We start from the raw sequence: 13267 nt of genomic DNA, 5'->3' as shown, positions 1-13267 counted from the left end.
TCGGAAGTATCACACATAATTTCAAACGGTTCGGTCCAATTAGGTGCTTGAATGATGAGAGTAGTAGTTAACTCATTTTTCTAACACTCAAAAGAATCGAAACATTCTTTGGAAAACTCAAATTTTTGATCTTTTGCTAACAAGTTGGTTAGAGGCCTAGTAATTTTAGAAAAATCTTTTATAAAACACCGGTAAAAACCCGCATGACCAAAAAATGATCGAATATCCTTCATGCTTTTGGGTGGTGGAAGATTGACAATGAGATCCACCTTGGCTTTATCAACCTTAATTCTCTCTTTAGAAATCACATGACCTAGAACTATGCCCTCTTTTACCATAAAATGACACATTTCCCAATTGAGGACAAGGTTCTTTTCTCTACTCCTCTCTAAGACCAATTTTAAGTGATGTAAACATTCGGCATAGGTAGAGCCATGAATAGAAAAATCATCCATAAAAACCTCTAAGAAGGTCTCCACCATGTCAGAAAAGATACTCATCATGCATCTTTGGAAAGTTGCCGGTGCATTGCATAACCCAAAAGGCATACGTCTATAAGCAAACGTTCCAAAGGGGCATGTGAATGTCGTTTTCTCTTGATCTTCAGGAGCTATGGAAATTTGGTTGTAACCGGAATATCCATCAAGAAAGCAATAATACTCATGACCTGCTAACCTTTCTAACATTTGATCAATAAAAGGCAAAGGAAAGTGATCCTTCCAAGTAGCGGCATTAAGCTTTCGGTAGTCAATACAAACCCGCCACCCTGTTTGAATGCGAGTTGGAATAAGCTCATTGGTGGCAGATTGTATAACCGTGACTCCCGACTTCTTAGGCACTACTTGGACGGGACTCACCCATTGACTATCCGAGATGGGATAAATGATCCCATTATCTAACCATTTTAAAATCTCTTTTTGGATGGCTTCCTTCATCACAGGATTAGCCCTTCTTTGATGTTCCCTTGAAGGTTTGGCACCCTCAACGAGATGGATGTGATGTTGCACAATCAAAGGGCTAATTCCTTTGATGTCGGCCATTATCCAACCTATGGCTTCCTTGTTCTCTTTTAGCAATTTAATGAGTTCCTCCTCTTGAGGGGAGGTTAGGTCCGCATCAATTATTACAGGCAAAGTACAATTATCACCCAAAAATGCATAACGTAAATGAGAAGGCAAGGGCTTCAACTCCAACTGTGGTGCTTCTTCGATTGATGGCTTTGGAAGAGATGTTGCTAATGGTCCAACGGGCTCCGCATTTTGAATGGAACATGCATTGGCAAAGAAATCGCTTCCTCCATCACCTCCTAGCTCGTCCAAGCATTCTTGGAATCCTGCATCAAAATCAATTTCAAAATTAGAAACAATATCGTCAGGAGAGGAATGCAACATATTGATTTCTTAATGAAAATTTGGTTGCTTACCCAATCTAAAGACATTAAAATCAACCGATGTATTTCCAAAAGACAATTTCATTAATCCATTTCTACAATTAATGTGAGCATTGCTAGTAGCAAGGAACGGCCTACCAAGGATGATAGGAATTTGATCATTGATATTAGCAGCAGGCTCGGTATCTAAGACAACAAAATCTACGGGAAACAAAAAATCCCCTACTTTAACTAACACATCCTCAACCATTCCTTTGGGTGTTTTAATTGATCTATCCGCCAATTAAAGAGTGATGGTGGTTGGTTTGAGGTCTCCTAATCCTAGTTGCTTAAATACAGAAAAAGGCAAGAGATTTAACTTGCACCCAAATCCAAAAGAGCATGTTCAATATTTGTGTTACTAATAGTGCAAGAAATAATAGGACATCCTGGATCCTTATACTTAGCCACCATTTGTTGAGACAAGATGAAGCTTATATTTGCGGCCAAGAAAGCTTTCTTGGGCACATTAGTTGTGTGCTTTTGTGTGCACAAATCTTTCAACACTTTGGCATAAGTAGGAACCTGAGAAATCGCATCTAATAAAGGAATGTTAATTTGCACTTGTTTAAACACATTTAAAATTTTATCCATGGCATCCACCTTCTTATTATTAGCAAGTCTCCTTGGAAAATGAGCTTTAGGCACATACTCATTTTCAGGTGGAGAAACAGCCTGCTCTTCACTTACCTGTTTGGGTTCCGCAATCGAGCCTGTTGGAGGGGAGACTTTTCTTACCTCTTTGGATGTATCTTGTATATCTATAGAAGGTTCAGATCTGACCTCCTCCTTGTGGTAATCTCTACCACTCCTTAAAGCATATACGGCATTACCTTCGTTGGAGGGCTCTTGCGGTGGCAAAATTGGTTGAATGGCATTCAATTGATTTGGCGGTACCTGTTGATTCACATTCATATTCACGTTCCTTGGATTAGGAACGAGTTGACTTGGCATCTTCCCCTTTTCCCTCTCATGCAATGCCATGGCAAGTTGGGAGATTTGCTTCTCCATGTTGTATTGGCTTCTCATGAAAGTACTAGTGAGAAGTTCTATGCTTTTTTCTAAGGAAGCTATGCGTGCCGACTCTCCTTGTTTTTGAAAACCCGGCGGTTGCTGATTTGAAACATTATTAAGGGTTTTGAAAAGTAGGAGGGGAAGGGGATGGCCGAACAAAAGTGGGAGGGAAGGTGGGCCTAGGTTGGCCGAATTAGCCTTGGCCTTGGAAATTAGATGGCCCACTTTGACTCCAAGAAAAGTTGGGATGCTAGAATAAGGATTAATAGCATAAAGAGCACTCACATTCTCATTAGAATTACCAAATTTAGCAAGAGTTGGACATTCTTCCATGACATGGTCCGTGGCGTGACACCAATTACACATGGAAACACTATGTGCAATTTGATTGACTTGTGAAGGTCCTTTAACAACTATTACTTCTAGCCTTTTGATTAAGCTATCAAGATGGGCCTCTTTTGCCACGGCCCCCTCTATTAGAAATCCCTTACTTGAAGTGGCTCTCTCACCGTCTTGAGTGGATTCCCACTCTCTTGTTTTTTCCGCCAAATCAAGTAAGAAGTTCCATGCCGCGTCGTCATCCGTGAAAGATGTAAAACCGTTAAGACACATGGACTCAAGAAGTTGCTTTGTTTGGTAATCTATGCCTTCATAAACAATTTGGCATAAGTGCCACAAATCAATTCCATGGTGAGGACACTCTTGGAGTAGGTCTTTGAACCTCTCCATAAACTTAGAAAATGACTCTAATGGCTTTTGTTTGAATTGTAAAATATCGTTCCTAAGCTTATTAGTTTTATGTAATGGAAATTTTTTTTTTAGGAAAGCGACGGCGAACTCCTCCCAAGTGGTGATGGAGTTCGTTGGTAATTCATAGAGCCACTTTTTGGCTCCATCCTTGAGTGAAAACGTAATAAACCGCAACTTTACCGCATCATCGGTAAGTTGTTACAACTTAATCAAAGCACATACATCTTCAAACTCACGCAAAAATAAATAAGCATCCTCCAAGGGAGGCCATGAAAATGAGGAAGCAAAGAGATAAATTGCGATTTTAGCTCAAAATTATTGCCCTGTGCAATCGGCAATCTAATGCAAGAAGGTTGCGCGGTTCGGGCCGGATAGAAGCGATCGCACAAACTCTTGGGCGGCTCTTGTTCTTCCGCCATGACTACTTGATTTGGATTTGGTGCGATGTCTTCCGCCGTCTCTAACTGGTTTGCTCTTTCTAATCGATTGGTCGAGTTCCGCACCCAACCTGCACTCATAAACACCAGAAAACCAAGTAAGAGAGATGGATAGGCAAGAAACCAAAATTATAAGTAAACTAAAAATAACTACTAATCTAATACTTCGAATAATTAAGATTCTAATGCAACTCTCTTCACCGGCAACGGCGCCAAAAACTTGTTTGTGAATTTAAATAACCGCAAGTGCACGGATCGTGTAAATACGGGTCGAACTCAGGGAAGAGAAATCTAGTTGTTAATTCTATTCTTGTACCGATTAGAATACTAGTTATGATATAATGTTGTCTGGAATGGACTCAGGATTTCCGTGGACTTCACCTCGGAGCCAACACTATATATAAGCGTATATTCTAATCAATCTAAGAATCAAATTTAACTAAGATATTTTTTTATTTAAAATCCTAATTTAGGCAAAGTGTACCAAAGTTCTAATGATCTCTTTTAACTACTTATCTAATTTAATTAGAAAACCAGAATTCTAAGGGCCTAAGTTAATTGGAAAATTGCAAAAATAATTTGGAATAGTGTAAAAACCTTAATTCAATATAAAAGATTACTTAGGGTTAGAATCCACCATGGGTTTGGATTAGATTGATTAATTAAAACAACTCTTGAATTGGGTTGAAAATTCGATTAACTAGTCAATAAGTAATAAGATCAAAGGGATGTCATTCCTTATAAGTAATTAATCAAATCCCCTCTCCAATTTACTATAAGTATATAGAACTTTATATTTGTTAATCAACAATCATTCATCTGAAAGGAGAAAGCCAATGGCATGAATGATTGAGATTTTCCAAAACACAAAATCCTACACAATTTTTCAATTAAGTAGATTGATTTAATTATAAATATTTCTCCTTCCCCATGGCTTCAACTAAACCCTAAGTAAATAGGATTTAGTTATTCATGAAGAAAGGAAGAAAAACAAAAATAAAAGAGATAGATGGGAGAAAGAGTGCCATATATAATTACTTGAAAAGAAAACTAAAAGAAAAATAAACTCTCCACTAATTTGAATTGAAACAAAAGTACATCAACTTGAACTTGAAAATAAATAACAAAAATAAAAAGAACTTATTCTTTTTCTCCTCCAATCTTTGGTTGAATCTTCCTCCTTCAAGCTTTAATGTCACCTTGAGTTTGAATGGTGGATGATGATGCGTTCGATTAAGAGTTGAAAAGAAAAAGAGCATGAAAAAGTGCAAGAGAGAATAAGAAAACCTAAGAGAGAGAGAGAGCTTGAGAGTGGTAGAGAAGTAGAGAATAATAGTGAAATTCCACTTAGCAACCCAAGAGGGGGTGAATTGGGTTTCTTTTCAAATTTTAAGAATTTTGAAAACTTAGATTGCACTAGTTTTAGATTCAATAGGAAATCAAAAATAGTATTCAAAGCAATAGTGAAAACTTACCACACAAGAAGAGGTGAAGAGGCAAAGAAGCTTTGACACAAAGATTTTTATAGTGGTTCGGTCTTATCTCAAGACCTACTCCACTCTTCTCAAGTTACTCTCCTTGAGGATTCCACTATCTTCTCCAAGGAACTTAAATACGGCGTTCCTTCCGCCTTGTACAAATTGAGCTCTACGCTCCAAGGGTCTTCTACGGCGCCCTTTGTGCCAAATACAAAGAAGATGAAATGAAAAAGCTTGCTTGCCTCTAGATAGGCTAATTTAAGGTAAAGCTCACTCACTCTCACAAGAACAAGATTGAACAAATGAAGGTCCTAAGGTCTCTCAAGAATAATCTAAGGTAAATGGCACAAGAGAGAGATTAAGAGTGAAGATCTTCAAGAGAGGGAGAATAAATAGCTTTTAGTGCTCTTGAAATATTTGTAAAATCCTTAGGTGAAAAGCCCAAGAGTTCCTAGGTTCATATATATAGGGAGGGCAAGGAAAACACAAAATTTTGCTCCCCAACGGTCGTCTCGGACTCCGGGCTCGGAGCTCTGAGCGGCTATTATTTTTGAACCTGGAACCATTCTCGGAGCTCCGAGAATTTTCTCGGAGTTCCGAGCTCGGAGCTCCGAGAAGCCTACGAACAGCAGAGTTTCCTTATATTTTTGCTGTTTTTGTTTGGGCTTTTGGAACTTTGATTTTTCAAGTGAAATGGAATGTCATGAGGGTCCAACAATGTTAGGACACCACTATGATCATTCACAAACCCATTAAGTTCAAATTTGTTTGATTTTAGATCTCTTTTGTGCCATGGACCTAGATTAAACATAAGGACCATTTACATTCTAAATTTACTTGATCTTCGATCTTGTTGGCACCTTGTAGAGGCTTTGACATGTCTTCACTCAACTCCATCAATGCTTGAGCCAAGCTTGAACTTTTAAGATGATTTGCCATTCTTGTGCTTGAGTTCACCCTTGTCATGCACTCTTGAGGATGGTACACTGTGAACATCATAACTTTGCCAATGGAAATCATTAGTGTAAAAAGCCTTTCTTTTATAACAAATTTAGTTTGTTAATCATCAAAACAATTCAATGGGAGTACTTGTTGAACCCTTGGGCTAACAATCTCCCCCTTTTTGATGATGACAAACATAATTTGTTTTAGGGTAGGAGCTCCCCCTTTAGGGATGAATAAAACAATTTTGGGCTCCCCCTAAGAGTTTGATTTAATTGAACATGTAAGGCATTACTTTTAATGATTAAAATTTGATTGCAAAATTTTAAGCATAGAGCTTTTCTCCTCCTTAATATATGCATTGGGAGCTCAAATATTCTCCCCCTTTTGTCATCACCAAAAAGGTGGAACAACAGAAGTGAGGGTAGGTGAGAGCAAATGAACAAGTAACGTGTACTGCTATAAAAAGAATAGGCAGAATACAATGTATGCAAGCAAAGAGAATGGAATATTAAAGCACACCGCACAGAAAACAAAAGAGATATATATATATATATATAGAGAGGATGTGAAATGACATACAGAAAGGTGCATACAACCAGTCAGCGTATGACATATCATAATAGTGACAGATGTAGATAAACCTAATACATCCCAAAAAAAATCCATACAACCAACGTATAGTCCAAAGACTATTGATACAAAATAGAACAGATAGATACGCCGAATAGAAAGAGAAATCTGAGCAAAAACAAGAGTCAATATCAGAGAACTCGAGCCATCTAATGCTCCGGAGGAGGCGGTGGCTGATGAGAAAAGCTGCCCGGCGCTTGGCCCCACTGGTCACCGGAGAGATAGCGATAATAGGCGGCCCACTGCTCATCAACGTGGGTAGTCATGGTCTGGAAGCGAGCAGAAATCTCAGTGTCGACATGGGTAGACAGCTGTGCAAACTGTGAGGCCATGGATCGCTCAATAGCCTCCTGCATCTGAGCCAAATCCTAGCGGGTGCAGAATGGAGATGTATCCTGTGACGGCTGCGGTGCCGGTGCAGCCTGAGCCTCGGCTTCGTAGCCACCTTCAGGGTCAGGAACAACGTCAACTGCTACTTGATTCAGAGCCATGCGGTTAAAGGTCTGCTCATCAAACGGGGCAATGGGTGTCATGGTCATTTCACCATCCAAGGTGATGCCAAAGTGGCGGAAGACACGAGTGAGAATCATGCCATAGGGCAACGAAGAGCGGTAGCGGCCAGGGGTCTGAAACATGTAGCGAAACATGATGTACGGCAGACAAAGCTGGCGGCCCTCGAGAATGCTGTAGATAAGATAGGCCTCTAAGGGTCTGAGGGCTTCACGCATCCCACCACGAGGGATGAAGATGTGGTACATAAAGTTGTGAAGCATACGCGCTACCGGAATGAGGTCGGCGGATTGGACGGGCATATCTGAGTGGTAGTGCCGCGTAATCCTACCATAGACCGTGTCATGATCGATATCATCAAGTGAATGGGTCCCATCTTCCGGCCATAAATAGTGGGTGAGGCCATCAGAGCTAATCCCTAGAAGAGTGGCAAAGGTGTGATAGTTAAGTTTGATCACTGTTTTCTTGATTTTGGATTCATTTTTGAAGAAGGAAGGAGAAATTGTGAGATTGGTGTAGAAGAGACGCACCAATCGAGGGTATACTGGTTCATTGAGGTGTAGGATGGATGTCCAGTGAAGGGCATCAAATTTGGCCTGTAAGTCAAAATTTTGAAGGACAGGGGGATCAATGTACCTGCCGGTGAGGATGCCCCTAGTCCCGATGTCGGCCCAGAGTTTCTTGACTTTATCCCCAGTAAAAAATGAGTTAGGAACAACCTCAGCCGCTACAGCCTTTGCCTTTGCCTTCTTCCGAGAAGGCCCTTCTTCCTCGGGAACTTCTTCAGGAAAGTATTCAGGGTCTGCAGCTTGGGAGGAGCCTCCAATGTTGAGATTTTTGGTTTTGGGAGGCATTGTGAGAAGAAATGTGAGTGGAGAGATAGCCCTAAAATGAAGGAAAATAAGAGAAATAGAGAGAAATAGAGAAAAATAGAGAAGGAGAATGGTGTAAAAAATAAGGAAATAGCCCTAGAATGGAAGAGAATAGAAGAAGGGGAGAAAGGAAGAAAGAAAAAAAAAACGAAAAAGGGAGAAATTCTAGGGTTTGAAGGAAAAGAAGAAAAAAAGGTTTATTAGGAAGAAGAGAGTGATTTTGAAGGGTGAAAAGGGTTGTGGAAGGAGAAAAAAGGAAGAAAAACAACGAAAATGGAGGTAGGGTTTTAAAAGAAAGGGAAGGAAGAGGGAAAGTGGAGAGAAAAAGAAGTAGAAATGAACCGGATCCAGGGGTTTTAACGCTCCTGGACCGATTCTCGGAGCTCCGAGAAATATTCTCGGAGTTCCGAGAACACACGCAATTTTTTATTTTTCTACTGTCCGATTCTCGGAGTTCCGAGAAGCTTGGAAGAAATCTCGGAGTTCCGAGAAACGCTCCAGAGCCCTCTGTTCATTTCCTCGGAGTTCCGAGACAAAATCTCGGAGTTCCGAGAATTTTTTTTTTTTTTTTTTTTTTTGAATTGAATGGGAGGAGAACATAGTTACATGTGATATTTTGAATTGCAACTTAACCATGATCCAATGCATGAACACACAGATGACTTTCCGAGGGTTTTGATGATGGCGCAAGGCCAAAGTTTTAAGTATCTTAATTTAGGGTGATGGTACCGACTCCCCCTTGAAATGAAGTGGGCTATGGGTACCAATTGAGTGATTTTTAGAGTTAGGGTTGGATCATCTAAAACCATGTAGTCACAATCAAAATATGAGATATATATAGACATATACAAAGATAATAATGTCTTCTATTCATGCTTCATGTGCAAACTCTTTCATTTGATCTAGACTCCAAATGTTGAGTCCACTCCTAAGGTCACAAAATCGATCCTCATTAAGGGGTTTTGTGAAGATATCCGCCAATTGTTCATTGGTGTGGATGTACTTAATTTCAATATCCCCTTTTTGAGAATGATCTCTTAAGAAATGATGCCTTACCTGTATGTGCTTAGTCCTAGAATGTTGAATTGGATTTTTTATCAAGTTGATGGCACTTGTATTATCACAATGGATTGGAACATTACTAAATGCAAGATTATAGTCCATGAGAGTGTTCTTCATCCATAGGATTTGTGCACAACAAGCGCCGGCCGCAATGTATTCTGCTTCGATTGTAGACAAGGCTACCGAGTTTTGTTTTTTGCTAAACCAGGACACTAGAGACCTTCCTAGAAATTGACAAGTGCCACTTGTGCTTTTTCTATCAATTCTACAACCGGCAAAGTCGGCATCCGAAAATCCTACTAGGTTGAATTCATTCGATCGTTCATACCATAATCCTAAAGAAGGAGTTCCTTTGAGATATTTGAATATCCTCTTAACGGCACTCAGGTGAGACTCTTTAGGACCAGATTGAAACCTAGCACAAATGCACACACTAAACATTATATCTGGCCGACTAGCGGTCAAATATAATAGACTACCTATCATTCCTCTAAACTTTTTCTCATCAACCGGTTTCCCACTTTCATCTTTTTCTAATTTGGTGGAAGTGCTCATAGGGGTTGGCTTGATTTGGGAGCTATCCATGCCAAATTTCTTAAGGAGTTCCTTAGTATACTTCTCTTGGTTGATGAAAATTCCATTTTTACATTGTTTGATTTGAAGTCCTAGGAAATAGGTAAGCTCTCCCATCATACTCATCTCAAACTCTTTTTGCATGGATTGTGCGAATTCTTCACACATCTTATCATTGGTAGCACCAAATATTGTATCATCTACATAGACTTGAACAATAAGCATATCTTTTCCTTTTCTTTTAATGAACAAGGTTTTGTCAACCATGCCCATTTGAAAGCCACTCTCTAATAGGAAGGAGCTAAGCCTCTCATACCAAGCTCTAGGAGCTTGCTTTAGACCATACAAGGCTTTGTCCAACCTATATACGTGATTAGGGTATTTGAAATCCTCAAAACCGGGAGGTTGTTCAACATAAACTTCCTCCATAATATACCCATTTAGGAATGCACTCTTCACATCCATTTGATACAACTTAAAGTTTTTATGGGATGCAAATGCAAGTAGCATCCTTATGGCTTCCAATCTAGCAACTGGAGCAAAAGTCTCATCATAATCGATACCTTCCTCTTGGTTGTAACATTGGGCTACCAATCTAGCTTTATTCCTTTGAATATCTCCATGCTCATCGAGTTTGTTTCTAAACACCCATTTAGTCCTAATAACCGGGTGATCACTAGGCCTAGGAACTAACCTCCATACTTGGTTTCTCTCAAATTGGTTTAGTTCCTCATTCATAGCAATCATCCGAAATTCATCCTTTTCAGCTTCTTTTATGGACTTGGGTTCTATTTGGGAGATAAAGGCCATGTTGGCACAAACATTCTTATAGTGAGATCTTGTCTTAACTCCTTGTGAGGTTTCACCTATGATTTAAGTAGAGGGGTGACTAGACATGATTCTACTATGTTTAGGAAGACTTTCTACTTCAAGTTCTTCTATAGGTTGACCTTCTAAATTAAGATTTTCTAAGGGTTGGACAATGGACTCTACTTGACTAAGAGGCTCTAGAAGATTGACACCATCATCATCTTCATTAATGACATTAGGAGGTTCAAATGACTCGTCAAATTTGACATGCACGGATTCTTCCACAATTTGAGTTCTTTTGTTATAGACTCTATAAGCTTTACTATGGGTTGAATAGCCTACGAAGATACCTTCATCAGATTTTGAATCAAACTTATGCAAGGTGTCTTTCATGTTTAATATAAAACATTTACAACCAAAAACTTTGAAATAGCTAACTTTGGGGGGTGTTCCACTCCATAGTTCATAAGGTGTTTTGTTAAGGTGAGGTCTAATGAGCACTCTATTTAAAATATAGCAAGCCGAGTGAACGGCTTCCGCCCAAAAGTTTCTTGGAACATTGTGCTCATTTAACATGGTTCTAGCCATTTCAATAATAGATCTATTTTTTCCTTTCAACTACCCCATTTTGTTGGGGAGTTCTTGGAGCCGAGAAATTGTGCTTGATTTCATTTTCATTGCAAAAGGTATCAAACTCAAAGTTCTCAAACTCGGTTCCATGATCACTTCTAATTTCATTTATGAAAACCCCTTGTTCATTTTGAATTCGCTTGCACAAGTTGACAAATTTCTTGAAGGTTTTGATCTTTACTAGTTAAAAATAACACCCAAGTGAATCTAGAGTAGTCATCAACAATCACATATACATATCTACTTCCTCCTCTACTTCTAGTCTTCATGGGACCAAATAGGTCCATGTGAAGGAGTTGGAGAGGACAAGAGGTAGATAATACACTTATGGGTTTAAAAGAGTTTTAGCATGTTTTCCATGAATGCAAGCACTACAAACTTTATCTCTAATGTATTTGAGTTTAGGTAACTCTCTCACAAGATTCTTAGAAGATAATCTTGAAATTAAATCCATATGAGCATGACCAAGTCTCCTATGCCATAACCAAGGGTTATCATCCATGGCGGAGAGACATTGGATGTTTTGATTTTCAAGGTCTTCTAATGCTAATGAATACATATTGCCATCTCTATATGCAACAAATTCAACTTCATTATTCTTGGAATTCAAAATTTTACATCTATCTTTTTCAAAAAGAACTTTGTGACCAAGATCACATAGTTGACTAATGCTTATCAAATTAAATGAAAGACCGTCAACGAGCAAAACATGTTCAACCTTAATGTCCTTAATTTTAATGGTACCTTCACCGAGGATTTTTCTTCTTGTATCATCCCCAAAGGTGACATTTCCTTGATGACTCATGGTGACAAAGGCGAACTTGCTTACACCTCCCGTCATGTGCCTTGAGCAACCGCTATCCAAAAACCATTTATCCTTTGAGGGTTTTCCTTTCAAGCACACCTACAAGAATCAAAGCTCATGTTGAAGTTTTAGGTACCCACTTTTTCTTGGGTCCTTCAAGGTTAGCAACATCATAAAGCTCATTCTTTTTAACCCACATAAATTTTGTTGCTTTTGATTTCTTAACATTGCATGCAAACCTTAAGTGTCCTATTCTACCACAATAGTGACAAGTGGGAATAAAGGCACTAGTGTTAGCATGGATGTAGGAGAAATTTCCTATAGCTTTATTTTTGAATGAGGCTTTTCCTTTAGAAAAGGGTTGGTAACCAAGACCATTTTTTTTTAGAGAGACAAGCTTATTTTCAAGAATTTCATCTAGTTTATTTTTGCCACATGAGAATTTTTTAAATGTTAAATCAAGTTCTTTGCATTTCAAAATAAGTTTCTCATTTTCTTCTTTTAATCTTTTGTTTTCAAAGATTAATTTGTCTACTTCTTCATTCAAAGCTTTGTTTTTGAAAAATAATTTTTCACTTGTATTGGTTTGCAAATCGAATTCCTTTTTCATGAACCCAAAATCCCTAGTGACATTTTGTAAGGACTTTTTCATTGTTTTGTTTTTGGCGAGTTGTAAATCCAAATTTTCATGAAGTTTTTCACAAGCAAAAATTAGTTCATCATTAGAGAATTCATGAGATATATCATCAACATCATTTACCTCGGATAAGGAGATGTCTTGTGTTACATCGGCGAGTCCCATGAAGCAAAGGTCATCTTCATCCTTTCCGTTTGATTCATTTCCGGATGAAACACTCCCTTCATCCCAAGCCGCCGCACACAAGGCCTTTTTGCCATGTCTTCTATTCTTCCTATCCTTGTCATTGTCATTGTTGTTGATGAGTGGGCAATTTGGCCGAATATGACCAACCTTGTTGCACTTATAGCATCTCATCTCCTCTTTGTTTGAAGGCCTATTTCTTCCTTGGCTAGAGTTGCCTCCTTTCTTGAATTTTAGAAATTTCTTGAATCTCTTGGTGAAGAGAGCAAGATCATCTTGTGTGTCTTCTTCACTCTCTTCCTCTTCACTCTCAACTCTTGCTTTGAAAGCTATTCCTTTCCTTTTTGTATCTTCCTTTTGTTTGTTTAAGGTTTCTCTTCCTTTTATAACCATTTCAAAAGTTATTAAGGAACCTATTAAGTCTTCTAAGCCAATTTTTGATACGTCTTTTGCTTCTTCAATGGCGGTGACTTTGGGATCCCAATCTTTAGGTAAAGACCTA

General features: G+C 38.8%; 1 non-coding gene and 1 pseudogene across 1 annotated transcript; one reads left to right on the top strand and one right to left on the bottom strand.

The window, feature by feature from the left end:
- LOC143861331 (uncharacterized) overlaps positions 1-1640 on the bottom strand; it is a 67509-nt pseudogene extending 65869 nt beyond the window's left edge.
- Positions 1641-3125: 1485 nt separating this feature from the next.
- Positions 3126-3232, top strand: LOC143862775 (small nucleolar RNA R71). The gene has a single exon (XR_013240485.1). It is a non-coding gene; the product is annotated as a small nucleolar RNA R71 (small nucleolar RNA).
- The last annotated feature ends 10035 nt before the right edge of the window (positions 3233-13267 follow it).

Source organism: Tasmannia lanceolata, unplaced genomic scaffold, assembly GCF_043159265.1.
Source record: "Tasmannia lanceolata isolate RefF3 unplaced genomic scaffold, GAP_Taslan_0.1 ptg000037l, whole genome shotgun sequence".
NCBI lineage: Eukaryota > Viridiplantae > Streptophyta > Magnoliopsida > Canellales > Winteraceae > Tasmannia > Tasmannia lanceolata.
This window is presented reverse-complemented; position numbering and strand designations above follow the sequence as displayed.